The sequence below is a fragment of the Urtica dioica genome, chromosome 5 (assembly GCF_054948205.1).
Source record: "Urtica dioica subsp. dioica isolate 48M chromosome 5, U.dioica_male_clone48M_v1_H2, whole genome shotgun sequence".
In the NCBI taxonomy this organism is placed as follows: domain Eukaryota; kingdom Viridiplantae; phylum Streptophyta; class Magnoliopsida; order Rosales; family Urticaceae; genus Urtica; species Urtica dioica.
This window is the reverse complement of record NC_142760.1, coordinates 12369649-12395288: the sequence shown is the minus strand read 5'-3', so window position 1 is coordinate 12395288 and position 25640 is coordinate 12369649. Positions and strand designations below refer to the sequence as shown.

General features: G+C 46.2%; 57 non-coding genes across 57 annotated transcripts; all 57 read right to left on the bottom strand.

Moving 5' to 3' along the window:
- Nucleotides 1-161: 161 nt before the first annotated feature.
- LOC149396771 (5S ribosomal RNA) lies at nucleotides 162-280 on the bottom strand. Its single transcript, XR_016298843.1, has one exon. It is a non-coding gene; the product is annotated as a 5S ribosomal RNA (ribosomal RNA).
- Nucleotides 281-614: 334 nt separating this feature from the next.
- On the bottom strand, nucleotides 615-733 carry LOC149396770 (5S ribosomal RNA). The gene has a single exon (XR_016299556.1). It is a non-coding gene; the product is annotated as a 5S ribosomal RNA (ribosomal RNA).
- Nucleotides 734-1045: 312 nt separating this feature from the next.
- Nucleotides 1046-1164, bottom strand: LOC149396769 (5S ribosomal RNA). The gene has a single exon (XR_016298209.1). It is a non-coding gene; the product is annotated as a 5S ribosomal RNA (ribosomal RNA).
- A 334-nt stretch (nucleotides 1165-1498) lies between these two features.
- LOC149396768 (5S ribosomal RNA) lies at nucleotides 1499-1617 on the bottom strand. Its single transcript, XR_016297762.1, has one exon. It is a non-coding gene; the product is annotated as a 5S ribosomal RNA (ribosomal RNA).
- A 334-nt stretch (nucleotides 1618-1951) lies between these two features.
- Nucleotides 1952-2070, bottom strand: LOC149396767 (5S ribosomal RNA). The gene has a single exon (XR_016298275.1). It is a non-coding gene; the product is annotated as a 5S ribosomal RNA (ribosomal RNA).
- A 334-nt stretch (nucleotides 2071-2404) lies between these two features.
- Nucleotides 2405-2523, bottom strand: LOC149396766 (5S ribosomal RNA). Its single transcript, XR_016297869.1, has one exon. It is a non-coding gene; the product is annotated as a 5S ribosomal RNA (ribosomal RNA).
- A 334-nt stretch (nucleotides 2524-2857) lies between these two features.
- LOC149396765 (5S ribosomal RNA) lies at nucleotides 2858-2976 on the bottom strand. The gene has a single exon (XR_016298828.1). It is a non-coding gene; the product is annotated as a 5S ribosomal RNA (ribosomal RNA).
- Nucleotides 2977-3310: 334 nt separating this feature from the next.
- LOC149396764 (5S ribosomal RNA) lies at nucleotides 3311-3429 on the bottom strand. Its single transcript, XR_016297713.1, has one exon. It is a non-coding gene; the product is annotated as a 5S ribosomal RNA (ribosomal RNA).
- Nucleotides 3430-3763: 334 nt separating this feature from the next.
- LOC149396763 (5S ribosomal RNA) lies at nucleotides 3764-3882 on the bottom strand. The gene has a single exon (XR_016298172.1). It is a non-coding gene; the product is annotated as a 5S ribosomal RNA (ribosomal RNA).
- A 334-nt stretch (nucleotides 3883-4216) lies between these two features.
- LOC149396762 (5S ribosomal RNA) lies at nucleotides 4217-4335 on the bottom strand. Its single transcript, XR_016299555.1, has one exon. It is a non-coding gene; the product is annotated as a 5S ribosomal RNA (ribosomal RNA).
- A 334-nt stretch (nucleotides 4336-4669) lies between these two features.
- On the bottom strand, nucleotides 4670-4788 carry LOC149396761 (5S ribosomal RNA). Its single transcript, XR_016298364.1, has one exon. It is a non-coding gene; the product is annotated as a 5S ribosomal RNA (ribosomal RNA).
- A 334-nt stretch (nucleotides 4789-5122) lies between these two features.
- On the bottom strand, nucleotides 5123-5241 carry LOC149396760 (5S ribosomal RNA). Its single transcript, XR_016298314.1, has one exon. It is a non-coding gene; the product is annotated as a 5S ribosomal RNA (ribosomal RNA).
- Nucleotides 5242-5575: 334 nt separating this feature from the next.
- On the bottom strand, nucleotides 5576-5694 carry LOC149396759 (5S ribosomal RNA). The gene has a single exon (XR_016297465.1). It is a non-coding gene; the product is annotated as a 5S ribosomal RNA (ribosomal RNA).
- A 334-nt stretch (nucleotides 5695-6028) lies between these two features.
- Nucleotides 6029-6147, bottom strand: LOC149396758 (5S ribosomal RNA). The gene has a single exon (XR_016298827.1). It is a non-coding gene; the product is annotated as a 5S ribosomal RNA (ribosomal RNA).
- A 334-nt stretch (nucleotides 6148-6481) lies between these two features.
- LOC149396757 (5S ribosomal RNA) lies at nucleotides 6482-6600 on the bottom strand. The gene has a single exon (XR_016298576.1). It is a non-coding gene; the product is annotated as a 5S ribosomal RNA (ribosomal RNA).
- A 334-nt stretch (nucleotides 6601-6934) lies between these two features.
- On the bottom strand, nucleotides 6935-7053 carry LOC149396756 (5S ribosomal RNA). Its single transcript, XR_016298933.1, has one exon. It is a non-coding gene; the product is annotated as a 5S ribosomal RNA (ribosomal RNA).
- A 334-nt stretch (nucleotides 7054-7387) lies between these two features.
- On the bottom strand, nucleotides 7388-7506 carry LOC149396755 (5S ribosomal RNA). Its single transcript, XR_016299554.1, has one exon. It is a non-coding gene; the product is annotated as a 5S ribosomal RNA (ribosomal RNA).
- A 334-nt stretch (nucleotides 7507-7840) lies between these two features.
- On the bottom strand, nucleotides 7841-7959 carry LOC149396754 (5S ribosomal RNA). The gene has a single exon (XR_016298826.1). It is a non-coding gene; the product is annotated as a 5S ribosomal RNA (ribosomal RNA).
- A 334-nt stretch (nucleotides 7960-8293) lies between these two features.
- On the bottom strand, nucleotides 8294-8412 carry LOC149396753 (5S ribosomal RNA). Its single transcript, XR_016299553.1, has one exon. It is a non-coding gene; the product is annotated as a 5S ribosomal RNA (ribosomal RNA).
- A 334-nt stretch (nucleotides 8413-8746) lies between these two features.
- Nucleotides 8747-8865, bottom strand: LOC149396752 (5S ribosomal RNA). Its single transcript, XR_016298313.1, has one exon. It is a non-coding gene; the product is annotated as a 5S ribosomal RNA (ribosomal RNA).
- Nucleotides 8866-9199: 334 nt separating this feature from the next.
- Nucleotides 9200-9318, bottom strand: LOC149396751 (5S ribosomal RNA). Its single transcript, XR_016298587.1, has one exon. It is a non-coding gene; the product is annotated as a 5S ribosomal RNA (ribosomal RNA).
- A 334-nt stretch (nucleotides 9319-9652) lies between these two features.
- Nucleotides 9653-9771, bottom strand: LOC149396750 (5S ribosomal RNA). Its single transcript, XR_016298679.1, has one exon. It is a non-coding gene; the product is annotated as a 5S ribosomal RNA (ribosomal RNA).
- Nucleotides 9772-10105: 334 nt separating this feature from the next.
- Nucleotides 10106-10224, bottom strand: LOC149396749 (5S ribosomal RNA). The gene has a single exon (XR_016299552.1). It is a non-coding gene; the product is annotated as a 5S ribosomal RNA (ribosomal RNA).
- Nucleotides 10225-10558: 334 nt separating this feature from the next.
- On the bottom strand, nucleotides 10559-10677 carry LOC149396748 (5S ribosomal RNA). The gene has a single exon (XR_016299551.1). It is a non-coding gene; the product is annotated as a 5S ribosomal RNA (ribosomal RNA).
- Nucleotides 10678-11011: 334 nt separating this feature from the next.
- Nucleotides 11012-11130, bottom strand: LOC149396747 (5S ribosomal RNA). The gene has a single exon (XR_016299550.1). It is a non-coding gene; the product is annotated as a 5S ribosomal RNA (ribosomal RNA).
- Nucleotides 11131-11464: 334 nt separating this feature from the next.
- Nucleotides 11465-11583, bottom strand: LOC149396746 (5S ribosomal RNA). The gene has a single exon (XR_016299548.1). It is a non-coding gene; the product is annotated as a 5S ribosomal RNA (ribosomal RNA).
- Nucleotides 11584-11917: 334 nt separating this feature from the next.
- On the bottom strand, nucleotides 11918-12036 carry LOC149396745 (5S ribosomal RNA). Its single transcript, XR_016299547.1, has one exon. It is a non-coding gene; the product is annotated as a 5S ribosomal RNA (ribosomal RNA).
- Nucleotides 12037-12370: 334 nt separating this feature from the next.
- LOC149396744 (5S ribosomal RNA) lies at nucleotides 12371-12489 on the bottom strand. Its single transcript, XR_016299546.1, has one exon. It is a non-coding gene; the product is annotated as a 5S ribosomal RNA (ribosomal RNA).
- Nucleotides 12490-12823: 334 nt separating this feature from the next.
- Nucleotides 12824-12942, bottom strand: LOC149396743 (5S ribosomal RNA). The gene has a single exon (XR_016299545.1). It is a non-coding gene; the product is annotated as a 5S ribosomal RNA (ribosomal RNA).
- A 334-nt stretch (nucleotides 12943-13276) lies between these two features.
- On the bottom strand, nucleotides 13277-13395 carry LOC149396742 (5S ribosomal RNA). The gene has a single exon (XR_016298825.1). It is a non-coding gene; the product is annotated as a 5S ribosomal RNA (ribosomal RNA).
- A 334-nt stretch (nucleotides 13396-13729) lies between these two features.
- Nucleotides 13730-13848, bottom strand: LOC149396741 (5S ribosomal RNA). Its single transcript, XR_016298574.1, has one exon. It is a non-coding gene; the product is annotated as a 5S ribosomal RNA (ribosomal RNA).
- A 334-nt stretch (nucleotides 13849-14182) lies between these two features.
- LOC149396740 (5S ribosomal RNA) lies at nucleotides 14183-14301 on the bottom strand. The gene has a single exon (XR_016298932.1). It is a non-coding gene; the product is annotated as a 5S ribosomal RNA (ribosomal RNA).
- A 334-nt stretch (nucleotides 14302-14635) lies between these two features.
- Nucleotides 14636-14754, bottom strand: LOC149396739 (5S ribosomal RNA). The gene has a single exon (XR_016299544.1). It is a non-coding gene; the product is annotated as a 5S ribosomal RNA (ribosomal RNA).
- A 334-nt stretch (nucleotides 14755-15088) lies between these two features.
- LOC149396738 (5S ribosomal RNA) lies at nucleotides 15089-15207 on the bottom strand. The gene has a single exon (XR_016298824.1). It is a non-coding gene; the product is annotated as a 5S ribosomal RNA (ribosomal RNA).
- A 334-nt stretch (nucleotides 15208-15541) lies between these two features.
- On the bottom strand, nucleotides 15542-15660 carry LOC149396737 (5S ribosomal RNA). The gene has a single exon (XR_016299543.1). It is a non-coding gene; the product is annotated as a 5S ribosomal RNA (ribosomal RNA).
- Nucleotides 15661-15994: 334 nt separating this feature from the next.
- On the bottom strand, nucleotides 15995-16113 carry LOC149396736 (5S ribosomal RNA). Its single transcript, XR_016298312.1, has one exon. It is a non-coding gene; the product is annotated as a 5S ribosomal RNA (ribosomal RNA).
- A 334-nt stretch (nucleotides 16114-16447) lies between these two features.
- LOC149396735 (5S ribosomal RNA) lies at nucleotides 16448-16566 on the bottom strand. The gene has a single exon (XR_016298585.1). It is a non-coding gene; the product is annotated as a 5S ribosomal RNA (ribosomal RNA).
- Nucleotides 16567-16900: 334 nt separating this feature from the next.
- On the bottom strand, nucleotides 16901-17019 carry LOC149396734 (5S ribosomal RNA). Its single transcript, XR_016298678.1, has one exon. It is a non-coding gene; the product is annotated as a 5S ribosomal RNA (ribosomal RNA).
- Nucleotides 17020-17353: 334 nt separating this feature from the next.
- LOC149396733 (5S ribosomal RNA) lies at nucleotides 17354-17472 on the bottom strand. The gene has a single exon (XR_016299542.1). It is a non-coding gene; the product is annotated as a 5S ribosomal RNA (ribosomal RNA).
- Nucleotides 17473-17806: 334 nt separating this feature from the next.
- On the bottom strand, nucleotides 17807-17925 carry LOC149396732 (5S ribosomal RNA). The gene has a single exon (XR_016299541.1). It is a non-coding gene; the product is annotated as a 5S ribosomal RNA (ribosomal RNA).
- Nucleotides 17926-18259: 334 nt separating this feature from the next.
- On the bottom strand, nucleotides 18260-18378 carry LOC149396731 (5S ribosomal RNA). The gene has a single exon (XR_016299540.1). It is a non-coding gene; the product is annotated as a 5S ribosomal RNA (ribosomal RNA).
- A 334-nt stretch (nucleotides 18379-18712) lies between these two features.
- Nucleotides 18713-18831, bottom strand: LOC149396730 (5S ribosomal RNA). The gene has a single exon (XR_016299539.1). It is a non-coding gene; the product is annotated as a 5S ribosomal RNA (ribosomal RNA).
- Nucleotides 18832-19165: 334 nt separating this feature from the next.
- On the bottom strand, nucleotides 19166-19284 carry LOC149396729 (5S ribosomal RNA). Its single transcript, XR_016299537.1, has one exon. It is a non-coding gene; the product is annotated as a 5S ribosomal RNA (ribosomal RNA).
- A 334-nt stretch (nucleotides 19285-19618) lies between these two features.
- LOC149396728 (5S ribosomal RNA) lies at nucleotides 19619-19737 on the bottom strand. Its single transcript, XR_016299536.1, has one exon. It is a non-coding gene; the product is annotated as a 5S ribosomal RNA (ribosomal RNA).
- A 334-nt stretch (nucleotides 19738-20071) lies between these two features.
- On the bottom strand, nucleotides 20072-20190 carry LOC149396727 (5S ribosomal RNA). The gene has a single exon (XR_016299535.1). It is a non-coding gene; the product is annotated as a 5S ribosomal RNA (ribosomal RNA).
- Nucleotides 20191-20524: 334 nt separating this feature from the next.
- On the bottom strand, nucleotides 20525-20643 carry LOC149396726 (5S ribosomal RNA). Its single transcript, XR_016298823.1, has one exon. It is a non-coding gene; the product is annotated as a 5S ribosomal RNA (ribosomal RNA).
- A 334-nt stretch (nucleotides 20644-20977) lies between these two features.
- On the bottom strand, nucleotides 20978-21096 carry LOC149396725 (5S ribosomal RNA). The gene has a single exon (XR_016299534.1). It is a non-coding gene; the product is annotated as a 5S ribosomal RNA (ribosomal RNA).
- Nucleotides 21097-21430: 334 nt separating this feature from the next.
- Nucleotides 21431-21549, bottom strand: LOC149396724 (5S ribosomal RNA). The gene has a single exon (XR_016298310.1). It is a non-coding gene; the product is annotated as a 5S ribosomal RNA (ribosomal RNA).
- Nucleotides 21550-21883: 334 nt separating this feature from the next.
- LOC149396723 (5S ribosomal RNA) lies at nucleotides 21884-22002 on the bottom strand. The gene has a single exon (XR_016298584.1). It is a non-coding gene; the product is annotated as a 5S ribosomal RNA (ribosomal RNA).
- A 334-nt stretch (nucleotides 22003-22336) lies between these two features.
- On the bottom strand, nucleotides 22337-22455 carry LOC149396722 (5S ribosomal RNA). Its single transcript, XR_016299533.1, has one exon. It is a non-coding gene; the product is annotated as a 5S ribosomal RNA (ribosomal RNA).
- A 334-nt stretch (nucleotides 22456-22789) lies between these two features.
- On the bottom strand, nucleotides 22790-22908 carry LOC149396721 (5S ribosomal RNA). Its single transcript, XR_016299532.1, has one exon. It is a non-coding gene; the product is annotated as a 5S ribosomal RNA (ribosomal RNA).
- A 334-nt stretch (nucleotides 22909-23242) lies between these two features.
- On the bottom strand, nucleotides 23243-23361 carry LOC149396720 (5S ribosomal RNA). The gene has a single exon (XR_016299531.1). It is a non-coding gene; the product is annotated as a 5S ribosomal RNA (ribosomal RNA).
- Nucleotides 23362-23695: 334 nt separating this feature from the next.
- On the bottom strand, nucleotides 23696-23814 carry LOC149396719 (5S ribosomal RNA). Its single transcript, XR_016298822.1, has one exon. It is a non-coding gene; the product is annotated as a 5S ribosomal RNA (ribosomal RNA).
- Nucleotides 23815-24148: 334 nt separating this feature from the next.
- On the bottom strand, nucleotides 24149-24267 carry LOC149396718 (5S ribosomal RNA). Its single transcript, XR_016299530.1, has one exon. It is a non-coding gene; the product is annotated as a 5S ribosomal RNA (ribosomal RNA).
- A 334-nt stretch (nucleotides 24268-24601) lies between these two features.
- Nucleotides 24602-24720, bottom strand: LOC149396717 (5S ribosomal RNA). Its single transcript, XR_016298309.1, has one exon. It is a non-coding gene; the product is annotated as a 5S ribosomal RNA (ribosomal RNA).
- Nucleotides 24721-25054: 334 nt separating this feature from the next.
- LOC149396716 (5S ribosomal RNA) lies at nucleotides 25055-25173 on the bottom strand. The gene has a single exon (XR_016298583.1). It is a non-coding gene; the product is annotated as a 5S ribosomal RNA (ribosomal RNA).
- Nucleotides 25174-25507: 334 nt separating this feature from the next.
- LOC149396715 (5S ribosomal RNA) lies at nucleotides 25508-25626 on the bottom strand. The gene has a single exon (XR_016299529.1). It is a non-coding gene; the product is annotated as a 5S ribosomal RNA (ribosomal RNA).
- Between the last annotated feature and the right edge of the window lie 14 nt (nucleotides 25627-25640).

Genomic DNA, 25640 nt, shown 5'->3' with positions numbered 1-25640 from the left:
GAACGGGGGAAGGGTAAAATCGTAAATTTCGCCCTCGGTCCGGAATTTCGACTTTCACCGGTGAATTGTAAGCGTAAACGAGCATTTGAACAAGACTCGGAGCGATTTTTGGTGAAATTCCATCGTTTCGGCCTCCGAAAAAAATAATTCGCAAAAAAAGAGGGATACAACACGAGGACTTCCCAGGAGGTCACCCATCCTAGTACTACTCTCGCCCAAGCACGCTTAACTTCGGAGTTCTGATGGGATCCGGTGCATTAGTGCTGCTATGATCGCATCCGCAAGCATTAGCGCGCATTATTTATATAAGAATCAACGCCGCGACTCCCAAAAGCCATAACTACGTCTTCGGTGCACCAAAAATCACATAAAATATGTGAATTCCTAATAACTTTTCGCGATCTTCGCGTTGGCACGGTTTCGGAAGAGTGATCGGCGAAATTCCGACAAGGTGAACGGGGGAAGGGTAAAATCGTAAATTTCGCCATCGGTCCGGAATTTCGACTTTCACCGGTGAATTGTAAGCGTAAACGGGCATTTGAACAAGACTCGGAGCGATTTTTAGTGAAATTCCATCGTTTCGGCCTCTGAAAAAAATAATTCGCAATAAAAGAGGGATGCAACACGAGGACTTCCCAGGAGGTCACCCATCCTAGTACTACTCTCGCCCAAGCACGCTTAACTTCGGAGTTCTGATGGGATCCGGTGCATTAGTGCTGGTATGATCGCATCCGCAAGCATTAGCGCGCATTATCTATATAAGAATCAACGCTACATCTTCGGTGCACCAAAAATCACATAAAATATATGAATTCCTAATAACTTTTCGCGATCTTCGCTTTGGGACGGTTTCGGAAGAGTGATCGGCGAAATTCCGACAAGGTGAACGGGGGAAGGGTAAAATCGTAAATTTCACCCTCGGTCCGGAATTTCGACTTTCACCGGTGAATTGTAAGCGTAAACGGGCATTTGAACAAGACTCGGAGCGATTTTTGGTGAAATTTCATCGTTTCGGCCTCCGAAAAAAATAATTCACAAAAAAAGAGGGATGCAACACGAGGACTTCCCAGGAGGTCACCCATCCTAGTACTACTCTCGCCCAAGCACGCTTAACTTCGGAATTCTGATGGGATCCGGTGCATTAGTGCTGGTATGATCGCATCCGCAAGCATTAGCGCGCATTATCTATATAAGAATCAACGCCGCGACTCCCAAAAGCCATAACTACGTCTTCGGTGCACCAAAAATCACGTAAAATATATGAATTCCTAATAACTTTTCGCGATCTTCGCGTTGGGACGGTTTCGGAAGAGTGATCAGCGAAATTCCGACAAGGTGAACGGGGGAAGGGTAAAATCGTAAATTTCTCCCTCGGTCCGGAATTTCGACTTTCACCGGTGAATTGAAAGCGTAAACGGGCATTTGATCAAGACTCGGAGCAATTTTTGGTGAAATTCCATCGTTTCGGCCTCCGAAAAAAATAATTCGCAAAAAAAGAGGGATGCAACACGAGGACTTCCCAGGAGGTCACCCATCCTAGTACTACTCTCGCCCAAGCACGCTTAACTTCGGAGTTCTGATGGGATCCGGTGCATTAGTACTGGTATGATCGCATCCGCAAGCATTAGCGCGCATTATCTATATAAGAATCAACGCCGCGACTCCCAAAAGCCATAACTACGTCTTCGGTGCACCAAAAATAACATAAAATATATGAATTCCTAATAACTTTTCGCGATCTTCGCGTTGGGACGGTTTCGGAAGAGTGATCGGCGAAATTCCGACAAGGTGAACGGGGGAAGGGTAAAATCGTAAATTTCGCTCTCGGTCCGGAATTTCGACTTTCACCGGTGAATTGTAAGCGTAAACGGGCATTTGAACAAGACTCGGAGCGATTTTTGGTGAAATTCCATCGTTTCGGCCTCCGAAAAAAATAATTCGCAAAAAAAGAGGGATGCAACACGAGGACTTCCCAGGAGGTCACCCATCCTAGTACTACTCTCGCCCAAGCACGCTTAACTTCGGAGTTCTGATGGGATCCGGTGCATTAGTGCTGGTATGATCACATTCGCAAGCATTAGCGCGCATTATCTATATAAGAATCAACGCCGCGACTCCCAAAAGCCATAACTACGTCTTCGGTGCACCAAAAATCACATAAAATATATGAATTCCTAATAACTTTTCGCGATCTTCCCGTTGGGACGGTTTCGGAAGAGTGATCGGCGAAATTCCGACAAGGTGAACGGGAGAAGGGTAAAATCGTAAATTTCGCCCTCGGTCCGGAATTTCGACTTTCACCGGTGAATTGTAAGCGTAAACGAGCATTTGAACAAGACTCGGAGCGATTTTTGGTGAAATTTCATCGTTTCGGCCTCCGAAAAAAATAATTCGCAAAAAAAGAGGGATGCAACACGAGGACTTCCCAGGAGGTCACCCATCCTAGTACTACTCTCGCCCAAGCACGCTTAACTTCGGAGTTCTGATGGGATCCGGTGCATTAGTGCTGGTATGATCGCAACCGCAAGCATTAGCGCGCATTATCTATATAAGAATCAACGCCGCGACTCCCAAAAGCCATAACTACGTCCTCGGTGCACCAAAAATCACATAAAATATATGAATTCATAATAACTTTTCGCGATCTTCGCGTTGGGACGGTTTCGGAAGAGTGATCGGCGAAATTCCGACAAGGTGAACGGGGGAAGGGTAAAATCGTAAATTTCACCCTCGGTCCGGAATTTCGACTTTCACCGGTGAATTGTATGCGTAAACGCGCATTTGAACAAGGCTCGGAGCGATTTTTGGTGAAATTTCATCGTTTCGGCCTCCGAAAAAAATAATTCGCAAAAAAAGAGGGATGCAACACGATGACTTCCCAGGAGGTCACCCATCCTAGTATTACTCTCGCCCAAGCACGCTTAACTTCGGAGTTCTGATGGGATCCGGTGCATTAGTGCTGGTATGATCGCATCCGCAAGCATTAGCGCGCATTATCTATATAAGAATCAACGCCGCGACTCCCAAAAGCCATAACTACGTTTTCGGTGCACCAAAAATCACATAAAATATATGAATTCCTAATAACTTTTCGCAATCTTCGCGTTGGGACGGTTTCGGAAGAGTGATCGGCGAAATTCCGACAAGGTGAACGGGGGAAGGGTAAAATCGTAAATTTTGCCCTCGGTCCGGAATTTCGACTTTCACCGGTGAATTGTAAGCGTAAACGGGCATTTGAACAAGACTCGGAGCGATTTTTGGTGAAATTCCATCGTTTCGGCCTCCGAAAAAAATAATTCGCAAAAAAAGAGGGATGCAACACGAGGACTTCCCAGGAGGTCACCCATTCTAGTACTACTCTCGCCCAAGCACGCTTAACTTCGGAGTTCTGATGGGATCCGGTGCATTAGTGCTGGTATGATCGCATCCGCAAGCATTAGCGCGCATTATCTATATAAGAATCAACGCCGCGACTCCCAAAAGCCATAACTACGTCTTCGGTGCACCAAAAATCACATAAAATATATGAATTCCTAATAACTTTTCGCGATCTTCGCGTTGGGACGGTTTCGGAAGAGTGATCGGCGAAATTCCGACAAGGTGAACGAGGGAAGGGTAAAATCGTAAATTTCACCATCGGTCCGGAATTTCGACTTTCACCGGTGAATTGTAAGCGTAAACGGGCATTTGAACAAGACTCGGAGCGATTTTTGTTGAAATTCCATCGTTTCGGCCTCCGAAAAAAATAATTCGCAAAAAAAGAGGGATGCAACACGAGGACTTCCCAGGAGGTCACCCATCCTAGTACTACTCTCGCCCAAGCACGCTTAACTTCGGAGTTCTGATGGGATCCGGTGTATTAGTGCTGGTATGATCGCATCCGCAAGCATTAGCGCGCATTATCTATATAAGAATCAACGCCGCGACTCCCAAAAGCCATAACTACGTCTTCGGTGCACCAAAAATCACATAAAATATATGAATTCCTAATAACTTTTCGCGATCTTCGCGTTGGGACGGTTTCGGAAGAGTGATCGGCGAAATTCCGACAAAGTGAACGGGGGAAGGGTAAAATCGTAAATTTCGCCCTCGGTCCGGAATTTCGACTTTCACCGGTAAATTGTAAGCGTAAACGAGCATTTGAACAAGGCTCGGAGCGATTTTTGGTGAAATTCCATCGTTTCGGCCTCCGAAAAAAATAATTCGCAAAAAAAGAGGGATGCAACACGAGGACTTCCCAGGAGGTCACCCATCCTAGTACTACTCTCGCCCAAGCACGCTTAACTTCGGAGTTCTGATGGGATCCGGTGCATTAGTGCTGGTATGATCGCATCCGCAAGCATTAGCGCGCATTATCTATATAAGAATCAACGTCGCGACTCCCAAAATCCATAACTACGTCCTCGGTGCACCAAAAATCACATAAAATATATGAATTCCTAATAACTTTTCGCGATCTTCGCGTTGGGACGGTTTCGGAAGAGTGATCGGCGAAATTCCGACAAGGTGAACGGGGGAAGGGTAAAATCGTAAATTTCACCCTCGGTCCGGAATTTCGACTTTCACCGGTGAATTGTATGCGTAAACGCGCATTTGAACAAGGCTCGGAGCGATTTTTGGTGAAATTCCATCGTTTCGGCCTCCGAAAAAAATAATTCGCAAAAAAAGAGGGATGTAACACGAGGACTTCCCAGGAGGTCACCCATCCTAGTACTACTCTCGCCCAAGCACGCTTAACTTCGGAGTTCTGATGGGATCCGGTGCATTAGTGCTGGTATGATCGCATCCGCAAGCATTAGCGCGCATTATCTATATAAGAATCAACGTCGCGACTCCCAAAATCCATAACTACGTCCTCGGTGCACCAAAAATCACATAAAATATATGAATTCCTAATAACTTTTCGCGATCTTCGCGTTGGGACGGTTTCGGAAGAGTGATCGGCGAAATTCCGACAAGGTGAACGGGGGAAGGGTAAAATCGTAAATTTCACCCTCGGTCCGGAATTTCGACTTTCACCGGTGAATTGTAAGCGTAAACGGGCAATTGAACAAGACTCGGAGCGATTTTTGTTGAAATTCCATCGTTTCGGCCTCCGAAAAAAATAATTCGCAAAAAAAGAGGGATGCAACACGAGGACTTCCCAGGAGGTCACCCATCCTAGTACTACTCTCGCCCAAGCACGCTTAACTTCGGAGTTCTGATGGGATCCGGTGCATTAGTGCTGGTAAGATCACATCCGCAAGCATTAGCGCGCATTATCTATATAAGAATCAACGCCGCGACTCCCAAAATCCATAACTACGTCCTCGGTGCACCAAAAATCACATAAAATATATGAATTCCTAATAACTTTTCGCGATCTTCGCGTTGGGACGGTTTCGGAAGAGTGATCGGCGAAATTCCGACAAAGTGAACGGGGGAAGGGTAAAATCGTAAATTTCGCCCTCGGTCCGGAATTTCGACTTTCACCGGTAAATTGTAAGCGTAAACGAGCATTTGAACAAGGCTCGGAGCGATTTTTGGTGAAATTCCATCGTTTCGGCCTCCGAAAAAAATAATTCGCAAAAAAAGAGGGATGCAACACGAGGACTTCCCAGGAGGTCACCCATCCTAGTACTACTCTCGCCCAAGCACGCTTAGCTTCGGAGTTCTGATGGGATCCGGTGCATTAGTGCTGGTATGATCGCATCCGCAAGCATTAGCGCGCATTATCTATATAAGAATCAACGTCGCGACTCCCAAAATCCATAACTACGTCCTCGGTGCACCAAAAATCACATAAAATATATGAATTCCTAATAACTTTTCGCGATCTTCGCGTTGGGACGGTTTCGGAAGAGTGATCGGCGAAATTCCGACAAGGTGAACGGGGGAAGGGTAAAATCGTAAATTTCACCCTCGGTCCGGAATTTCGACTTTCACCGGTGAATTGTATGCGTAAACGCGCATTTGAACAAGGCTCGGAGCGATTTTTGGTGAAATTTCATCGTTTCGGCCTCCGAAAAAAATAATTCGCAAAAAAAGAGGGATGCAACACGATGACTTCCCAGGAGGTCACCCATCCTAGTATTACTCTCGCCCAAGCACGCTTAACTTCGGAGTTCTGATGGGATCCGGTGCATTAGTGCTGGTATGATCGCATCCGCAAGCATTAGCGCGCATTATCTATATAAGAATCAACGCCGCGACTCCCAAAAGCCATAACTACGTTTTCGGTGCACCAAAAATCACATAAAATATATGAATTCCTAATAACTTTTCGCAATCTTCGCGTTGGGACGGTTTCGGAAGAGTGATCGGCGAAATTCCGACAAGGTGAACGGGGGAAGGGTAAAATCGTAAATTTTGCCCTCGGTCCGGAATTTCGACTTTCACCGGTGAATTGTAAGCGTAAACGGGCATTTGAACAAGACTCGGAGCGATTTTTGGTGAAATTCCATCATTTCGGCCTCCGAAAAAAATAATTCGCAAAAAAAGAGGGATGCAACACGAGGACTTCCCAGGAGGTCACCAATCCTAGTACTACTCTCGCCCAAGCACGCTTAACTTCGGAGTTCTGATGGGATCCGGTGCATTAGTGCTGGTATGATCGCATCCGCAAGCATTAGCGCGCATTATCTATATAAGAATCAACGCCGCGACTCCCAAAAGCCATAACTACGTCTTCGGTGCACCAAAAATCACATAAAATATATGAATTCCTAATAACTTTTCGCGATCTTCGCGTTGGGACGGTTTCGGAAGAGTGATCGGCGAAATTCCGACAAGGTGAACGAGGGAAGGGTAAAATCGTAAATTTCACCCTCGGTCCGGAATTTCGACTTTCACCGGTGAATTGTAAGCGTAAACGGGCATTTGAACAAGACTCGGAGCGATTTTTGTTGAAATTCCATCGTTTCGGCCTCCGAAAAAAATAATTCGCAAAAAAAGAGGGATGCAACACGAGGACTTCCCAGGACGTCACCCATCCTAGTACTACTCTCGCCCAAGCACGCTTAACTTCGGAGTTCTGATGGGATCCGATGTATTAGTGCTGGTATGATCGCATCCGCAAGCATTAGCGCGCATTATCTATATAAGAATCAACGCCGCGACTCCCAAAAGCCATAACTACGTCTTCGGTGCACCAAAAATCACATAAAATATATGAATTCCTAATAACTTTTCGCGATCTTCGCGTTGGGACGGTTTCGGAAGAGTGATCGGCGAAATTCCGACAAGGTGAACGGGGGAAGGGTAAAATCGTAAATTTCGCCCTCGGTCCGGAATTTCGACTTTCACCGGTAAATTGTAAGCGTAAACGAGCATTTGAACAAGGCTCGGAGCGATTTTTGGTGAAATTCCATCGTTTCGGCCTCCGAAAAAAATAATTCGCAAAAAAAGAGGGATGCAACACGAGGACTTCCCAGGAGGTCACCCATCCTAGTACTACTCTCGCCCAAGCACGCTTAACTTCGGAGTTCTGATGGGATCCGGTGCATTAGTGCTGGTATGATCGCATCCGCAAGCATTAGCGCGCATTATCTATATAAGAATCAACGTCGCGACTCCCAAAATCCATAACTACGTCCTCGGTGCACCAAAAATCACATAAAATATATGAATTCCTAATAACTTTTCGCGATCTTCGCGTTGGGACGGTTTCGGAAGAGTGATCGGCGAAATTCCGACAAGGTGAACGGGGGAAGGGTAAAATCGTAAATTTCACCCTCGGTCCGGAATTTCGACTTTCACCGGTGAATTGTATGCGTAAACGCGCATTTGAACAAGGCTCGGAGCGATTTTTGGTGAAATTTCATCGTTTCGGCCTCCGAAAAAAATAATTCGCAAAAAAAGAGGGATGCAACACGATGACTTCCCAGGAGGTCACCCATCCTAGTATTACTCTCGCCCAAGCACGCTTAACTTCGGAGTTCTGATGGGATCCGGTGCATTAGTGCTGGTATGATCGCATCCGCAAGCATTAGCGCGCATTATCTATATAAGAATCAACGCCGCGACTCCCAAAAGCCATAACTACGTTTTCGGTGCACCAAAAATCACATAAAATATATGAATTCCTAATAACTTTTCGCAATCTTCGCGTTGGGACGGTTTCGGAAGAGTGATCGGCGAAATTCCGACAAGGTGAACGGGGGAAGGGTAAAATCGTAAATTTTGCCCTCGGTCCGGAATTTCGACTTTCACCGGTGAATTGTAAGCGTAAACGGGCATTTGAACAAGTCTCGGAGCGATTTTTGGTGAAATTCCATCGTTTCGGCCTCCGAAAAAAATAATTCGCAAAAAAAGAGGGATGCAACACGAGGACTTCCCAGGAGGTCACCCATCCTAGTACTACTCTCGCCCAAGCACGCTTAACTTCGGAGTTCTGATGGGATCCGGTGCATTAGTGCTGGTATGATCGCATCCGCAAGCATTAGCGCGCATTATCTATATAAGAATCAACGCCGCGACTCCCAAAAGCCATAACTACGTCTTCGGTGCACCAAAAATCACATAAAATATATGAATTCCTAATAACTTTTCGCGATCTTCGCGTTGGGACGGTTTCGGAAGAGTGATCGGCGAAATTCCGACAAGGTGAACGGGGGAAGGGTAAAATCGTAAATTTCACCCTCGGTCCGGAATTTCGACTTTCACCGGTGAATTGTAAGCGTAAACGGGCAATTGAACAAGACTCGGAGCGATTTTTGTTGAAATTCCATCGTTTCGGCCTCCGAAAAAAATAATTCGCAAAAAAAGAGGGATGCAACACGAGGACTTCCCAGGAGGTCACCCATCCTAGTACTACTCTCGCCCAAGCACGCTTAACTTCGGAGTTCTGATGGGATCCGGTGCATTAGTGCTGGTAAGATCACATCCGCAAGCATTAGCGCGCATTATCTATATAAGAATCAACGCCGCGACTCCCAAAATCCATAACTACGTCCTCGGTGCACCAAAAATCACATAAAATATATGAATTCCTAATAACTTTTCGCGATCTTCGCGTTGGGACGGTTTCGGAAGAGTGATCGGCGAAATTCCGACAAGGTGAACGGGGGAAGGGTAAAATCGTAAATTTCGCCCTCGGTCCGGAATTTCGACTTTCACCGGTGAATTGTATGCGTAAACGCGCATTTGAACAAGGCTCGGAGCGATATTTGGTGAAATTCCATCATTTCGGTCTCCGAAAAAAATAATTCGCAAAAAAAGAGGGATGCAACACGAGGACTTCCCAGGAGGTCACCCATCCTAGTACTACTCTCGCCCAAGCACGCTTAACTTCGGAGTTCTGATGGTATCCGGTGCATTAGTGCTGGTATGATCGCATCCGCAAACATTAGCGCGCATTATCTATATAAGAATCAACGCCGCGACTCCCAAAAGCCATAACTACGTCTTCGGTGCACCAAAAATCACATAAAATATATGAATTCCTAATAACTTTTCGCAATCTTCGCGTTGGGACGGTTTCGGAAGAGTGATCGGCGAAATTCCGACAAGGTGAACGGGGGAAGGGTAAAATCGTAAATTTTGCCCTCGGTCCGGAATTTCGACTTTCACCGGTTAATTGTAAGCGTAAACGGGCATTTGAACAAGACTCTGAGCGATTTTTGGTGAAATTCCATCGTTTCGGCCTCCGAAAAAAATAATTCGCAAAAAAAGAGGGATCCAACACGAGGACTTCCCAGGAGGTCACCCATCCTAGTACTACTCTCGCCCAAGCACGCTTAACTTCGGAGTTCTGATGGGATCCGGTGCATTAGTGCTGGTATGATCGCATCCGCAAGCATTAGCGCGCATTATCTATATAAGAATCAACGCCGCGACTCCCAAAAGCCATAACTACGTCTTCGGTGCACCAAAAATCACATAATATATATGAATTCCTAATAACTTTTCGCGATCTTCGCGTTGGGACGGTTTCGGAAGAGTGATCGGCGAAATTCCGACAAGGTGAACGGGGGAAGGGTAAAATCGTAAATTTCGCCCTCGGTCCAGAATTTCGACTTTCACCGGTAAATTGTAAGCGTAAACGAGCATTTGAACAAGGCTCGGAGCGATTTTTGGTGAAATTCCATCGTTTCGGCCTCCGAAAAAAATAATTCGCAAAAAAAGAGGGATGCAACACGAGGACTTCCCAGGAGGTCACCCATCCTAGTACTACTCTCGCCCAAGCACGCTTAACTTCGGAGTTCTGATGGGATCCGGTGCATTAGTGCTGGTATGATCGCATCCGCAAGCATTAGCGCGCATTATCTATATAAGAATCAACGCCGCGACTCCCAAAAGCCATAACTACGTCTTCGGTGCACCAAAAATCACATAAAATATATGAATTCCTAATAACTTTTCGCGATCTTCGCGTTGGGACGGTTTCGGAAGAGTGATCGGCGAAATTCCGACAAGGTGAACGGGGGAAGGGTAAAATCGTAAATTTCGCCCTCGGTCCGGAATTTCGACTTTCACCGGTGAATTGTAAGCGTAAACGAGCATTTGAACAAGGCTCGGAGCGATTTTTGGTGAAATTCCATCGTTTCGGCCTCCGAAAAAAATAATTCGCAAAAAAAGAGGGATGCAACACGAGGACTTCCCAGGAGGTCACCCATCCTAGTACTACTCTCGCCCAAGCACGCTTAACTTCGGAGTTCTGATGGGATCCGGTGCATTAGTGCTGGTATGATCGCATCCGCAAGCATTAGCGCGCATTATCTATATAAGAATCAACGCCGCGACTCCCAAAAGCCATAACTACGTCTTCGGTGCACCAAAAATCACATAAAATATATGAATTCCTAATAACTTTTCGCGATCTTCGCGTTAGGACGGTTTCGGAAGAGTGATCGGCGAAATTCCGACAAGGTGAACGGGGGAAGGGTAAAATCGTAAATTTTGCCCTCGGTCCGGAATTTCGACTTTCACCGGTGAATTGTAAGCGTAAACGGGCATTTGAACAAGACTCGGAGCGATTTTTGGTGAAATTCCATCGTTTCGGCCTCCGAAAAAAATAATTCCCAAAAATAGAGGGATGCAACACGAGGACTTCCCAGGAGGTCACCCATCCTAGTACTACTCTCGCCCAAGCACGCTTAACTTCGGAGTTCTGATGGGATCCGGTGCATTAGTGCTGGTATGATCGCATCCGCAAGCATTAGCGCGCATTATCTATATAAGAATCAACGCCGCGACTCCCAAAAGCCATAACTACGTCTTCGGTGCACCAAAAATCACATAAAATATATGAATTCCTAATAACTTTTCGCGATCTTCGCGTTGGGACGGTTTCGGAAGAGTGATCGGCGAAATTCCGACAAGGTGAACGGGGGAAGGGTAAAATCGTAAATTTCGCCCTCGGTCCGGAATTTCGACTTTCACCGGTAAATTGTAAGCGTAAACGAGCATTTGAACAAGGCTCGGAGCGATTTTTGGTGAAATTCCATCGTTTCGGCCTCCGAAAAAAATAATTCGCAAAAAAAGAGGGATGCAACACGAGGACTTCCCAGGAGGTCACCCATCCTAGTACTACTCTCGCCCAAGCACGCTTAACTTCGGAGTTCTGATGGGATCCGGTGCATTAGTGCTGGTATGATCGCATCCGCAAGCATTAGCGCGCATTATCTATATAAGAATCAACGCCGCGACTCCCAAAAGCCATAACTACGTCTTCGGTGCACCAAAAATCACATAAAATATATGAATTCCTAATAACTTTTCGCGATCTTCGCGTTGGGACGGTTTCGGAAGAGTGATCGGCGAAATTCCGACAAGGTGAACGGGGGAAGGGTAAAATCGTAAATTTCGCCCTCGGTCCGGAATTTCGACTTTCACCGGTGAATTGTAAGCGTAAACGAGCATTTGAACAAGGCTCGGAGCGATTTTTGGTGAAATTCCATCGTTTCGGCCTCCGAAAAAAATAATTCGCAAAAAAAGAGGGATGCAACACGAGGACTTCCCAGGAGGTCACCCATCCTAGTACTACTCTCGCCCAAGCACGCTTAACTTCGGAGTTCTGATGGGATCCGGTGCATTAGTGCTGGTATGATCGCATCCGCAAACATTAGCGCGCATTATCTATATAAGAATCAACGCCGCAACTCCCAAAAGCCATAACTACGTCTTCGGTGCACCAAAAATCACATAAAATATATGAATTCCTAATAACTTTTCGCAATCTTCGCGTTGGGACGGTTTCGGAAGAGTGATCGGCGAAATTCCGACAAGGTGAACGGGGGAAGGGTAATATCGTAAATTTCGCCCTCGGTCCGGAATTTCGACTTTCACCGGTGAATTGTAAGCGTAAACGGGCATTTGAACAAGACTCTGAGCGATTTTTGGTGAAATTCCATCGTTTCGGCCTCCGAAAAAAATAATTCGCAAAAAAAGAGGGATGCAACACGAGGACTTCCCAGGAGGTCACCCATCCTAGTACTACTCTCGCCCAAGCACGCTTAACTTCGGAGTTCTGATGGGATCCGGTGCATTAGTGCTGGTATGATCGCATCCGCAAGCATTAGCGCGCATTATCTATATAAGAATCAACGCCGCGACTCCCAAAAGCCATAACTACGTCTTCGGTGCACCAAAAATCACATAAAATATATGAATTCCTAATAACTTTTCGCGATCTTCGCGTTGGGACGGTTTCGGAAGAGTGATCGGCGAAATTCCGACAAGGTGAACGGGGGAAGGGTAAAATCGTAAATTTCGCCCTCGGTCCGGAATTTCGACTTTCACCGGTAAATTGTAAGCGTAAACGAGCATTTGAACAAGGCTCGGAGCGATTTTTGGTGAAATTCCATCGTTTCGGCCTCCGAAAAAAATAATTCGCAAAAAAAGAGGGATGCAACACGAGGACTTCCCAGGAGGTCACCCATCCTAGTACTACTCTCGCCCAAGCACGCTTAACTTCGGAGTTCTGATGGGATCCGGTGCATTAGTGCTGGTATGATCGCATCCGCAAGCATTAGCGCGCATTATCTATATAAGAATCAACGTCGCGACTCCCAAAATCCATAACTACGTCCTCGGTGCACCAAAAATCACATAAAATATATGAATTCCTAATAACTTTTCGCGATCTTCGCGTTGGGACGGTTTCGGAAGAGTGATCGGCGAAATTCCGACAAGGTGAACGGGGGAAGGGTAAAATCGTAAATTTCACCCTCGGTCCGGAATTTCGACTTTCACCGGTGAATTGTATGCGTAAACGCGCATTTGAACAAGGCTCGGAGCGATTTTTGGTGAAATTTCATCGTTTCGGCCTCCGAAAAAAATAATTCGCAAAAAAAGAGGGATGCAACACGATGACTTCCCAGGAGGTCACCCATCCTAGTATTACTCTCGCCCAAGCACGCTTAACTTCGGAGTTCTGATGGGATCCGGTGCATTAGTGCTGGTATGATCGCATCCGCAAGCATTAGCGCGCATTATCTATATAAGAATCAACGCCGCGACTCCCAAAAGCCATAACTACGTTTTCGGTGCACCAAAAATCACATAAAATATATGAATTCCTAATAACTTTTCGCAATCTTCGCGTTGGGACGGTTTCGGAAGAGTGATCGGCGAAATTCCGACAAGGTGAACGGGGGAAGGGTAAAATCGTAAATTTTGCCCTCGGTCCGGAATTTCGACTTTCACCGGTGAATTGTAAGCGTAAACGGGCATTTGAACAAGACTCGGAGCGATTTTTGGTGAAATTCCATCATTTCGGCCTCCGAAAAAAATAATTCGCAAAAAAAGAGGGATGCAACACGAGGACTTCCCAGGAGGTCACCAATCCTAGTACTACTCTCGCCCAAGCACGCTTAACTTCGGAGTTCTGATGGGATCCGGTGCATTAGTGCTGGTATGATCGCATCCGCAAGCATTAGCGCGCATTATCTATATAAGAATCAACGCCGCGACTCCCAAAAGCCATAACTACGTCTTCGGTGCACCAAAAATCACATAAAATATATGAATTCCTAATAACTTTTCGCGATCTTCGCGTTGGGACGGTTTCGGAAGAGTGATCGGCGAAATTCCGACAAGGTGAACGAGGGAAGGGTAAAATCGTAAATTTCACCCTCGGTCCGGAATTTCGACTTTCACCGGTGAATTGTAAGCGTAAACGGGCATTTGAACAAGACTCGGAGCGATTTTTGTTGAAATTCCATCGTTTCGGCCTCCGAAAAAAATAATTCGCAAAAAAAGAGGGATGCAACACGAGGACTTCCCAGGACGTCACCCATCCTAGTACTACTCTCGCCCAAGCACGCTTAACTTCGGAGTTCTGATGGGATCCGATGTATTAGTGCTGGTATGATCGCATCCGCAAGCATTAGCGCGCATTATCTATATAAGAATCAACGCCGCGACTCCCAAAAGCCATAACTACGTCTTCGGTGCACCAAAAATCACATAAAATATATGAATTCCTAATAACTTTTCGCGATCTTCGCGTTGGGACGGTTTCGGAAGAGTGATCGGCGAAATTCCGACAAGGTGAACGGGGGAAGGGTAAAATCGTAAATTTCGCCCTCGGTCCGGAATTTCGACTTTCACCGGTAAATTGTAAGCGTAAACGAGCATTTGAACAAGGCTCGGAGCGATTTTTGGTGAAATTCCATCGTTTCGGCCTCCGAAAAAAATAATTCGCAAAAAAAGAGGGATGCAACACGAGGACTTCCCAGGAGGTCACCCATCCTAGTACTACTCTCGCCCAAGCACGCTTAACTTCGGAGTTCTGATGGGATCCGGTGCATTAGTGCTGGTATGATCGCATCCGCAAGCATTAGCGCGCATTATCTATATAAGAATCAACGTCGCGACTCCCAAAATCCATAACTACGTCCTCGGTGCACCAAAAATCACATAAAATATATGAATTCCTAATAACTTTTCGCGATCTTCGCGTTGGGACGGTTTCGGAAGAGTGATCGGCGAAATTCCGACAAGGTGAACGGGGGAAGGGTAAAATCGTAAATTTCACCCTCGGTCCGGAATTTCGACTTTCACCGGTGAATTGTATGCGTAAACGCGCATTTGAACAAGGCTCGGAGCGATTTTTGGTGAAATTTCATCGTTTCGGCCTCCGAAAAAAATAATTCGCAAAAAAAGAGGGATGCAACACGATGACTTCCCAGGAGGTCACCCATCCTAGTATTACTCTCGCCCAAGCACGCTTAACTTCGGAGTTCTGATGGGATCCGGTGCATTAGTGCTGGTATGATCGCATCCGCAAGCATTAGCGCGCATTATCTATATAAGAATCAACGCCGCGACTCCCAAAAGCCATAACTACGTTTTCGGTGCACCAAAAATCACATAAAATATATGAATTCCTAATAACTTTTCGCAATCTTCGCGTTGGGACGGTTTCGGAAGAGTGATCGGCGAAATTCCGACAAGGTGAACGGGGGAAGGGTAAAATCGTAAATTTTGCCCTCGGTCCGGAATTTCGACTTTCACCGGTGAATTGTAAGCGTAAACGGGCATTTGAACAAGTCTCGGAGCGATTTTTGGTGAAATTCCATCGTTTCGGCCTCCGAAAAAAATAATTCGCAAAAAAAGAGGGATGCAACACGAGGACTTCCCAGGAGGTCACCCATCCTAGTACTACTCTCGCCCAAGCACGCTTAACTTCGGAGTTCTGATGGGATCCGGTGCATTAGTGCTGGTATGATCGCATCCGCAAGCATTAGCGCGCATTATCTATATAAGAATCAACGCCGCGACTCCCAAAAGCCATAACTACGTCTTCGGTGCACCAAAAATCACATAAAATATATGAATTCCTAATAACTTTTCGCGATCTTCGCGTTGGGACGGTTTCGGAAGAGTGATCGGCGAAATTCCGACAAGGTGAACGGGGGAAGGGTAAAATCGTAAATTTCACCCTCGGTCCGGAATTTCGACTTTCACCGGTGAATTGTAAGCGTAAACGGGCAATTGAACAAGACTCGGAGCGATTTTTGTTGAAATTCCATCGTTTCGGCCTCCGAAAAAAATAATTCGCAAAAAAAGAGGGATGCAACACGAGGACTTCCCAGGAGGTCACCCATCCTAGTACTACTCTCGCCCAAGCACGCTTAACTTCGGAGTTCTGATGGGATCCGGTGCATTAGTGCTGGTAAGATCACATCCGCAAGCATTAGCGCGCATTATCTATATAAGAATCAACGCCGCGACTCCCAAAATCCATAACTACGTCCTCGGTGCACCAAAAATCACATAAAATATATGAATTCCTAATAACTTTTCGCGATCTTCGCGTTGGGACGGTTTCGGAAGAGTGATCGGCGAAATTCCGACAAGGTGAACGGGGGAAGGGTAAAATCGTAAATTTCGCCCTCGGTCCGGAATTTCGACTTTCACCGGTGAATTGTATGCGTAAACGCGCATTTGAACAAGGCTCGGAGCGATATTTGGTGAAATTCCATCATTTCGGTCTCCGAAAAAAATAATTCGCAAAAAAAGAGGGATGCAACACGAGGACTTCCCAGGAGGTCACCCATCCTAGTACTACTCTCGCCCAAGCACGCTTAACTTCGGAGTTCTGATGGTATCCGGTGCATTAGTGCTGGTATGATCGCATCCGCAAACATTAGCGCGCATTATCTATATAAGAATCAACGCCGCGACTCCCAAAAGCCATAACTACGTCTTCGGTGCACCAAAAATCACATAAAATATATGAATTCCTAATAACTTTTCGCAATCTTCGCGTTGGGACGGTTTCGGAAGAGTGATCGGCGAAATTCCGACAAGGTGAACGGGGGAAGGGTAAAATCGTAAATTTTGCCCTCGGTCCGGAATTTCGACTTTCACCGGTTAATTGTAAGCGTAAACGGGCATTTGAACAAGACTCTGAGCGATTTTTGGTGAAATTCCATCGTTTCGGCCTCCGAAAAAAATAATTCGCAAAAAAAGAGGGATCCAACACGAGGACTTCCCAGGAGGTCACCCATCCTAGTACTACTCTCGCCCAAGCACGCTTAACTTCGGAGTTCTGATGGGATCCGGTGCATTAGTGCTGGTATGATCGCATCCGCAAGCATTAGCGCGCATTATCTATATAAGAATCAACGCCGCGACTCCCAAAAGCCATAACTACGTCTTCGGTGCACCAAAAATCACATAATATATATGAATTCCTAATAACTTTTCGCGATCTTCGCGTTGGGACGGTTTCGGAAGAGTGATCGGCGAAATTCCGACAAGGTGAACGGGGGAAGGGTAAAATCGTAAATTTCGCCCTCGGTCCAGAATTTCGACTTTCACCGGTAAATTGTAAGCGTAAACGAGCATTTGAACAAGGCTCGGAGCGATTTTTGGTGAAATTCCATCGTTTCGGCCTCCGAAAAAAATAATTCGCAAAAAAAGAGGGATGCAACACGAGGACTTCCCAGGAGGTCACCCATCCTAGTACTACTCTCGCCCAAGCACGCTTAACTTCGGAGTTCTGATGGGATCCGGTGCATTAGTGCTGGTATGATCGCATCCGCAAGCATTAGCGCGCATTATCTATATAAGAATCAACGCCGCGACTCCCAAAAGCCATAACTACGTCTTCGGTGCACCAAAAATCACATAAAATATATGAATTCCTAATAACTTTTCGCGATCTTCGCGTTGGGACGGTTTCGGAAGAGTGATCGGCGAAATTCCGACAAGGTGAACGGGGGAAGGGTAAAATCGTAAATTTCGCCCTCGGTCCGGAATTTCGACTTTCACCGGTGAATTGTAAGCGTAAACGAGCATTTGAACAAGGCTCGGAGCGATTTTTGGTGAAATTCCATCGTTTCGGCCTCCGAAAAAAATAATTCGCAAAAAAAGAGGGATGCAACACGAGGACTTCCCAGGAGGTCACCCATCCTAGTACTACTCTCGCCCAAGCACGCTTAACTTCGGAGTTCTGATGGGATCCGGTGCATTAGTGCTGGTATGATCGCATCCGCAAGCATTAGCGCGCATTATCTATATAAGAATCAACGCCGCGACTCCCAAAAGCCATAACTACGTCTTCGGTGCACCAAAAATCACATAAAATATATGAATTCCTAATAACTTTTCGCGATCTTCGCGTTAGGACGGTTTCGGAAGAGTGATCGGCGAAATTCCGACAAGGTGAACGGGGGAAGGGTAAAATCGTAAATTTTGCCCTCGGTCCGGAATTTCGACTTTCACCGGTGAATTGTAAGCGTAAACGGGCATTTGAACAAGACTCGGAGCGATTTTTGGTGAAATTCCATCGTTTCGGCCTCCGAAAAAAATAATTCCCAAAAATAGAGGGATGCAACACGAGGACTTCCCAGGAGGTCACCCATCCTAGTACTACTCTCGCCCAAGCACGCTTAACTTCGGAGTTCTGATGGGATCCGGTGCATTAGTGCTGGTATGATCGCATCCGCAAGCATTAGCGCGCATTATCTATATAAGAATCAACGCCGCGACTCCCAAAAGCCATAACTACGTCTTCGGTGCACCAAAAATCACATAAAATATATGAATTCCTAATAACTTTTCGCGATCTTCGCGTTGGGACGGTTTCGGAAGAGTGATCGGCGAAATTCCGACAAGGTGAACGGGGGAAGGGTAAAATCGTAAATTTCGCCCTCGGTCCGGAATTTCGACTTTCACCGGTAAATTGTAAGCGTAAACGAGCATTTGAACAAGGCTCGGAGCGATTTTTGGTGAAATTCCATCGTTTCGGCCTCCGAAAAAAATAATTCGCAAAAAAAGAGGGATGCAACACGAGGACTTCCCAGGAGGTCACCCATCCTAGTACTACTCTCGCCCAAGCACGCTTAACTTCGGAGTTCTGATGGGATCCGGTGCATTAGTGCTGGTATGATCGCATCCGCAAGCATTAGCGCGCATTATCTATATAAGAATCAACGCCGCGACTCCCAAAAGCCATAACTACGTCTTCGGTGCACCAAAAATCACATAAAATATATGAATTCCTAATAACTTTTCGCGATCTTCGCGTTGGGACGGTTTCGGAAGAGTGATCGGCGAAATTCCGACAAGGTGAACGGGGGAAGGGTAAAATCGTAAATTTCGCCCTCGGTCCGGAATTTCGACTTTCACCGGTGAATTGTAAGCGTAAACGAGCATTTGAACAAGGCTCGGAGCGATTTTTGGTGAAATTCCATCGTTTCGGCCTCCGAAAAAAATAATTCGCAAAAAAAGAGGGATGCAACACGAGGACTTCCCAGGAGGTCACCCATCCTAGTACTACTCTCGCCCAAGCACGCTTAACTTCGGAGTTCTGATGGGATCCGGTGCATTAGTGCTGGTATGATCGCATCCGCAAACATTAGCGCGCATTATCTATATAAGAATCAACGCCGCAACTCCCAAAAGCCATAACTACGTCTTCGGTGCACCAAAAATCACATAAAATATATGAATTCCTAATAACTTTTCGCAATCTTCGCGTTGGGACGGTTTCGGAAGAGTGATCGGCGAAATTCCGACAAGGTGAACGGGGGAAGGGTAATATCGTAAATTTCGCCCTCGGTCCGGAATTTCGACTTTCACCGGTGAATTGTAAGCGTAAACGGGCATTTGAACAAGACTCTGAGCGATTTTTGGTGAAATTCCATCGTTTCGGCCTCCGAAAAAAATAATTCGCAAAAAAAGAGGGATGCAACACGAGGACTTCCCAGGAGGTCACCCATCCTAGTACTACTCTCGCCCAAGCACGCTTAACTTCGGAGTTCTGATGGGATCCGGTGCATTAGTGCTGGTATGATCGCATCCGCAAGCATTAGCGCGCATTATCTATATAAGAATCAACGCCGCGACTCCCAAAAGCCATAACTACGTCTTCGGTGCACCAAAAATCACATAAAATATATGAATTCCTAATAACTTTTCGCGATCTTCGCGTTGGGACGGTTTCGGAAGAGTGATCGGCGAAATTCCGACAAGGTGAACGGGGGAAGGGTAAAATCGTAAATTTCGCCCTCGGTCCGGAATTTCGACTTTCACCGGTAAATTGTAAGCGTAAACGAGCATTTGAACAAGGCTCGGAGCGATTTTTGGTGAAATTCCATCGTTTCGGCCTCCGAAAAAAATAATTCGCAAAAAAAGAGGGATGCAACACGAGGACTTCCCAGGAGGTCACCCATCCTAGTACTACTCTCGCCCAAGCACGCTTAACTTCGGAGTTCTGATGGGATCCGGTGCATTAGTGCTGGTATGATCGCATCCGCAAGCATTAGCGCGCATTATCTATATAAGAATCAACGTCGCGACTCCCAAAATCCATAACTACGTCCTCGGTGCACCAAAAATCACATAAAATATATGAATTCCTAATAACTTTTCGCGATCTTCGCGTTGGGACGGTTTCGGAAGAGTGATCGGCGAAATTCCGACAAGGTGAACGGGGGAAGGGTAAAATCGTAAATTTCACCCTCGGTCCGGAATTTCGACTTTCACCGGTGAATTGTATGCGTAAACGCGCATTTGAACAAGGCTCGGAGCGATTTTTGGTGAAATTTCATCGTTTCGGCCTCCGAAAAAAATAATTCGCAAAAAAAGAGGGATGCAACACGATGACTTCCCAGGAGGTCACCCATCCTAGTATTACTCTCGCCCAAGCACGCTTAACTTCGGAGTTCTGATGGGATCCGGTGCATTAGTGCTGGTATGATCGCATCCGCAAGCATTAGCGCGCATTATCTATATAAGAATCAACGCCGCGACTCCCAAAAGCCATAACTACGTTTTCGGTGCACCAAAAATCACATAAAATATATGAATTCCTAATAACTTTTCGCAATCTTCGCGTTGGGACGGTTTCGGAAGAGTGATCGGCGAAATTCCGACAAGGTGAACGGGGGAAGGGTAAAATCGTAAATTTTGCCCTCGGTCCGGAATTTCGACTTTCACCGGTGAATTGTAAGCGTAAACGGGCATTTGAACAAGTCTCGGAGCGATTTTTGGTGAAATTCCATCGTTTCGGCCTCCGAAAAAAATAATTCGCAAAAAAAGAGGGATGCAACACGAGGACTTCCCAGGAGGTCACCCATCCTAGTACTACTCTCGCCCAAGCACGCTTAACTTCGGAGTTCTGATGGGATCCGGTGCATTAGTGCTGGTATGATCGCATCCGCAAGCATTAGCGCGCATTATCTATATAAGAATCAACGCCGCGACTCCCAAAAGCCATAACTACGTCTTCGGTGCACCAAAAATCACATAAAATATATGAATTCCTAATAACTTTTCGCGATCTTCGCGTTGGGACGGTTTCGGAAGAGTGATCGGCGAAATTCCGACAAGGTGAACGGGGGAAGGGTAAAATCGTAAATTTCACCCTCGGTCCGGAATTTCGACTTTCACCGGTGAATTGTAAGCGTAAACGGGCAATTGAACAAGACTCGGAGCGATTTTTGTTGAAATTCCATCGTTTCGGCCTCCGAAAAAAATAATTCGCAAAAAAAGAGGGATGCAACACGAGGACTTCCCAGGAGGTCACCCATCCTAGTACTACTCTCGCCCAAGCACGCTTAACTTCGGAGTTCTGATGGGATCCGGTGCATTAGTGCTGGTAAGATCACATCCGCAAGCATTAGCGCGCATTATCTATATAAGAATCAACGCCGCGACTCCCAAAATCCATAACTACGTCCTCGGTGCACCAAAAATCACATAAAATATATGAATTCCTAATAACTTTTCGCGATCTTCGCGTTGGGACGGTTTCGGAAGAGTGATCGGCGAAATTCCGACAAGGTGAACGGGGGAAGGGTAAAATCGTAAATTTCGCCCTCGGTCCGGAATTTCGACTTTCACCGGTGAATTGTATGCGTAAACGCGCATTTGAACAAGGCTCGGAGCGATATTTGGTGAAATTCCATCATTTCGGTCTCCGAAAAAAATAATTCGCAAAAAAAGAGGGATGCAACACGAGGACTTCCCAGGAGGTCACCCATCCTAGTACTACTCTCGCCCAAGCACGCTTAACTTCGGAGTTCTGATGGTATCCGGTGCATTAGTGCTGGTATGATCGCATCCGCAAACATTAGCGCGCATTATCTATATAAGAATCAACGCCGCGACTCCCAAAAGCCATAACTACGTCTTCGGTGCACCAAAAATCACATAAAATATATGAATTCCTAATAACTTTTCGCAATCTTCGCGTTGGGACGGTTTCGGAAGAGTGATCGGCGAAATTCCGACAAGGTGAACGGGGGAAGGGTAAAATCGTAAATTTTGCCCTCGGTCCGGAATTTCGACTTTCACCGGTTAATTGTAAGCGTAAACGGGCATTTGAACAAGACTCTGAGCGATTTTTGGTGAAATTCCATCGTTTCGGCCTCCGAAAAAAATAATTCGCAAAAAAAGAGGGATGCAACACGAGGACTTCCCAGGAGGTCACCCATCCTAGTACTACTCTCGCCCAAGCACGCTTAACTTCGGAGTTCTGATGGGATCCGGTGCATTAGTGCTGGTATGATCGCATCCGCAAGCATTAGCGCGCATTATCTATATAAGAATCAACGCCGCGACTCCCAAAAGCCATAACTACGTCTTCGGTGCACCAAAAATCACATAATATATATGAATTCCTAATAACTTTTCGCGATCTTCGCGTTGGGACGGTTTCGGAAGAGTGATCGGCGAAATTCCGACAAGGTGAACGGGGGAAGGGTAAAATCGTAAATTTCGCCCTCGGTCCGGAATTTCGACTTTCACCGGTAAATTGTAAGCGTAAACGAGCATTTGAACAAGGCTCGGAGCGATTTTTGGTGAAATTCCATCGTTTCGGCCTCCGAAAAAAATAATTCGCAAAAAAAGAGGGATGCAACACGAGGACTTCCCAGGAGGTCACCCATCCTAGTACTACTCTCGCCCAAGCACGCTTAACTTCGGAGTTCTGATGGGATCCGGTGCATTAGTGCTGGTATGATCGCATCCGCAAGCATTAGCGCGCATTATCTATATAAGAATCAACGCCGCGACTCCCAAAAGCCATAACTACGTCTTCGGTGCACCAAAAATCACATAAAATATATGAATTCCTAATAACTTTTCGCGATCTTCGCGTTGGGACGGTTTCGGAAGAGTGATCGGCGAAATTCCGACAAGGTGAACGGGGGAAGGGTAAAATCGTAAATTTCGCCCTCGGTCCGGAATTTCGACTTTCACCGGTGAATTGTAAGCGTAAACGAGCATTTGAACAAGGCTCGGAGCGATTTTTGGTGAAATTCCATCGTTTCGGCCTCCGAAAAAAATAATTCGCAAAAAAAGAGGGATGCAACACGAGGACTTCCCAGGAGGTCACCCATCCTAGTACTACTCTCGCCCAAGCACGCTTAACTTCGGAGTTCTGATGGGATCCGGTGCATTAGTGCTGGTATGATCGCATCCGCAAGCATTAGCGCGCATTATCTATATAAGAATCAACGTCGCGACTCCCAAAATCCATAACTACGTCCTCGGTGCACCAAAAATCACATAAAATATATGAATTCCTAATAACTTTTCGCGATCTTCGCGTTGGGACGGTTTCGGAAGAGTGATCGGCGAAATTCCGACAAGGTGAACGGGGGAAGGGTAAAATCGTAAATTTCACCCTCGGTCCGGAATTTCGACTTTCACCGGTGAATTGTATGCGTAAACGCGCATTTGAACAAGGCTCGGAGCGATTTTTGGTGAAATTTCATCGTTTCGGCCTCCGAAAAAAATAATTCGCAAAAAAAGAGGGATGCAACACGATGACTTCCCAGGAGGTCACCCATCCTAGTATTACTCTCGCCCAAGCACGCTTAACTTCGGAGTTCTGATGGGATCCGGTGCATTAGTGCTGGTATGATCGCATCCGCAAGCATTAGCGCGCATTATCTATATAAGAATCAACGCCGCGACTCCCAAAAGCCATAACTACGTTTTCGGTGCACCAAAAATCACATAAAATATATGAATTCCTAATAACTTTTCGCAATCTTCGCGTTGGGACGGTTTCGGAAGAGTGATCGGCGAAATTCCGACAAGGTGAACGGGGGAAGGGTAAAATCGTAAATTTTGCCCTCGGTCCGGAATTTCGACTTTCACCGGTGAATTGTAAGCGTAAACGGGCATTTGAACAAGTCTCGGAGCGATTTTTGGTGAAATTCCATCGTTTCGGCCTCCGAAAAAAATAATTCGCAAAAAAAGAGGGATGCAACACGAGGACTTCCCAGGAGGTCACCCATCCTAGTACTACTCTCGCCCAAGCACGCTTAACTTCGGAGTTCTGATGGGATCCGGTGCATTAGTGCTGGTATGATCGCATCCGCAAGCATTAGCGCGCATTATCTATATAAGAATCAACGCCGCGACTCCCAAAAGCCATAACTACGTCTTCGGTGCACCAAAAATCACATAAAATATATGAATTCCTAATAACTTTTCGCGATCTTCGCGTTGGGACGGTTTCGGAAGAGTGATCGGCGAAATTCCGACAAGGTGAACGGGGGAAGGGTAAAATCGTAAATTTCACCCTCGGTCCGGAATTTCGACTTTCACCGGTGAATTGTAAGCGTAAACGGGCAATTGAACAAGACTCGGAGCGATTTTTGTTGAAATTCCATCGTTTCGGCCTCCGAAAAAAATAATTCGCAAAAAAAGAGGGATGCAACACGAGGACTTCCCAGGAGGTCACCCATCCTAGTACTACTCTCGCCCAAGCACGCTTAACTTCGGAGTTCTGATGGGATCCGGTGCATTAGTGCTGGTAAGATCACATCCGCAAGCATTAGCGCGCATTATCTATATAAGAATCAACGCCGCGACTCCCAAAATCCATAACTACGTCCTCGGTGCACCAAAAATCACATAAAATATATGAATTCCTAATAAATTTTCGCGATCTTCGCGTTGGGACGGTTTCGGAAGAGTGATCGGCGAAATTCCGACAAGGTGAACGGGGGAAGGGTAAAATCGTAAATTTCGCCCTCGGTCCGGAATTTCGACTTTCACCGGTGAATTGTATGCGTAAACGCGCATTTGAACAAGGCTCGGAGCGATATTTGGTGAAATTCCATCATTTCGGTCTCCGAAAAAAATAATTCGCAAAAAAAGAGGGATGCAACACGAGGACTTCCCAGGAGGTCACCCATCCTAGTACTACTCTCGCCCAAGCACGCTTAACTTCGGAGTTCTGATGGTATCCGGTGCATTAGTGCTGGTATGATCGCATCCGCAAACATTAGCGCGCATTATCTATATAAGAATCAACGCCGCGACTCCCAAAAGCCATAACTACGTCTTCGGTGCACCAAAAATCACATAAAATATATGAATTCCTAATAACTTTTCGCAATCTTCGCGTTGGGACGGTTTCGGAAGAGTGATCGGCGAAATTCCGACAAGGTGAACGGGGGAAGGGTAAAATCGTAAATTTTGCCCTCGGTCCGGAATTTCGACTTTCACCGGTTAATTGTAAGCGTAAACGGGCATTTGAACAAGACTCTGAGCGATTTTTGGTGAAATTCCATCGTTTCGGCCTCCGAAAAAAATAATTCGCAAAAAAAGAGGGATGCAACACGAGGACTTCCCAGGAGGTCACCCATCCTAGTACTACTCTCGCCCAAGCACGCTTAACTTCGGAGTTCTGATGGGATCCGGTGCATTAGTGCTGGTATGATCGCATCCGCAAGCATTAGCGC